Here is a 2,894-nt window from a genome sequence, read left to right on the forward strand (position 1 = left end):
TAGTAGACAGAACAATCTTAATGTGTCTTCTTATGTATATTGCCTTTAGCAGCTCTTTCATTTGGCTATTCCAAAACTTGATCCTTTATTTAAAAAAATTTATAGTGGGCCAGAGAGATAGTATGGAGGTAAGGCCTTTGCCTTGCATGCAGAACGTTGGTTCGAGTCCCGTCATCCCATATGGTCCCCTGAGCCTGCTAGGAGCAATTTCTGAGTGTAGAACGAGGAGTAACTCCTGAGCGCTGCCGGGTGTGACCCAAATACCAAACCCCCCCCCAAAATTTATAGTGAGACTGGAGAGATAGTACAGTGGTGAAGCACTTGCCTTACATGAGGCTGGTCTGGGCTGAATTAGAGTGTCACTTATAGTCCCTGAGCCCCACCAGGAGTGATACATGAACATGGAGCAAGGAGTAGGCCCTAAGCACTGCTAGGTATAGTCCCTAAACAAAAAACCTGTTGCAATTATATAGTTAAGTGTTTATCTTGGTTTCTGATGTCTTACAGCATATGGACAAACCAGAGGTGAGATGGATCATGGGAACCCTTTGTATTTGATTCGTTAGAAGCACAGGTCTAGGACTTTTAATTGGCATCTAAAATGGGGAACTGAACTGTTAACCTGTGGGGTGTGTGCTAATGTCGTGTGATGAATGCCATAATTGTATTGTAGGACACTTAGTTGGTATCTACAGATAACTACAGAATTATTTGGTGTGGAACTCCCATTAAGATAGTGCCAGAATTACCCGAAAATGGCTGTACTCTAGTTTTTGTAAACCTCAATGAAGCAATATTCTAAGATCCAGTATATGGAGTTGCAGGCAAATGTTCAGTAAGGGAGTTTGTGGTGAACATGGGAAGCATTTGTCAGTTGGACCCCTGACAAACTTTTGGTTTGATTTCTTGAATCCCTGAAGTTCTAGAAGTGTCTCAGAGACTTGTCCTTTTTTGATTTTTTCTTTTGTTCTCTTTTTCTTATAGGTCAGAGTTTCAACACTTCTTTGGATCCAGTTTTCTTAAAAGAAATGGGCAAAGACAGTTTGTCTCTATTATCATATAGAATTGTGACCATATTAGACTCAACGTGAATTTTCCACAGTTGGAGCTCCTAGTATTGAAGATAAAACTATATCAAACATGTCCCAATAAAACAAGAAACTTTGTAAACATTTGGATTTAATGAAATAAGTTTCTGTTGAGTTATGTAATTAGGCTGAGGTGGTTCAAGGCTGAGTTTGGGTAGAAATCAGCATAACCCTCAGTGGTTTATTTTTTTTCTGGAAATGATGACTAGCTGTTTGCACTTGGCTAACTCTCTTCATGTGGTGTTCTTTCCTCTCCTGGCTTCATTTCCTTGCATTATTAGTGAGGTTGTCTGCTTCTGAGATTATAAGGTCCATTAAGGTCAGATAAAAACTCTGACTCACATGTCTCATCTCTTCTGTTCCTTTTACCTGCAACCCAGTGCTTTTTATTTGTTTGTTTGCTCCTAAAGTCTTTAAATATATGTGTATAAGAAAAGAGAATTTTGAGTTTTTGACTTTGTGTCCATTGATGATTTCACTCTTATTTAAAACAACTGTTTATCCTTCCCATTTGGTTTCAAAGCTATTTATTCTGAACTGTGTAGCAGGTACAAGCTTATTATTTGACTTTTATCACACCAAACAAATATTTTGCTGATTTTATCTTTGCACAGTATATTTCATTCTCTGTGACCTTTCACTGCTGAGTCTAAAAAAACTGAAAAAGATTTCTCTAGCTCTAAGATTGTGGCTGAAGTGGCAAGACATGTTGTTCCTTTCCCTCCCCCCAGTACAGTCATGAGTGACCCCAGGCCCTACACTCACAGCACTTGGGTGTGTGTGGTCTTACTGAGGAAATAAACAATTTCTGGAGACTTGATATTAACTAGTTATTCCAAGTTCTGTGAAGACAAAAGAAATGTAGACAAAGGAATCAGGGAGATAAATAGCGTCTTGGTCTTCCTGGCCAGGGTGCATGACCTCTGGATCCTAATGGTGAACAGTATTTTTGGAAATGGCCCCAGGCTCTCTGAGCAGTGCTTGAGAAGCAACATAAGAAGAAGGAGAATGAGAGTGAGAAACTTCAGGAAAATGGAGTACATTAGGTTAGTAACCCTCTCCTGATGATGATGATGATGATGATGATGATGATATATATATATATACATATTTTTTTAAATATGGAACGCTTCACGAATTTGCGTGTCATCCTTGCACAGGGGCTATGCTAATCTTCTCTGTATCGTTCCAATTTTAGTATATGTGCTGCTGAAGCGAGCACTATATATACATGTTTAAGGAAATCCAGAACCAAAGGGAGCCCACAATTGTTCCAGGCATCTGATATTCCTTAATCTTATCTTGGAAATCAAAGGAAATAATGTGGAGAGAGATAGACACAGAATAGTCTCTTTCATCTATGGGTTTTAAGAAAAGTAAAAAAAAATATTGTAATAATACACAGAGACAATAGAGATGAGGAGGACTGGAAGGTCTGGCTCACAATGAAGCTTGCCACAAAGAGTGGTGAATTCAGTTGGAGAAATGACTACACTGACAACTACCATGACATTGGTAGTGATTGAGAGAAATAGAATGCCTGTCTTGAATGTAGGTCAGGGGTGGGGGAGGAGGGAAATGGAGGGCATTGATAGTGGAATGTTGCACTGGTGAAGGGGGTGTTCTTTTTATTTATATAATTGAAACCCAACTACACACATGTTTGTAATCATAGTTTTAAATAAAGATATATATTAAAAAAAGGAAAAAAAAGTAAAATCCTATATAAGAGAAGCTTAGATTCCTGCAGGAACCCTTTTTAGGAGTCCCTTCCTTTGGCAGCTTTACTTTCAAAAGGCAAGTTTC

The 2,894-nt window shown here is 38.7% G+C and overlaps 1 non-coding gene across 1 annotated transcript; it reads right to left on the reverse strand.

The window, feature by feature from the left end:
- Nucleotides 1-2,203: 2,203 nt before the first annotated feature.
- LOC126019715 (U6 spliceosomal RNA) lies at nucleotides 2,204-2,310 on the reverse strand. Its single transcript, XR_007499342.1, has one exon. It is a non-coding gene; the product is annotated as a U6 spliceosomal RNA (small nuclear RNA).
- Between the last annotated feature and the right edge of the window lie 584 nt (nucleotides 2,311-2,894).

This window comes from Suncus etruscus, chromosome 9 (assembly GCF_024139225.1).
Source record: "Suncus etruscus isolate mSunEtr1 chromosome 9, mSunEtr1.pri.cur, whole genome shotgun sequence".
Classification (NCBI taxonomy): Eukaryota; Metazoa; Chordata; class Mammalia; order Eulipotyphla; family Soricidae; genus Suncus; species Suncus etruscus.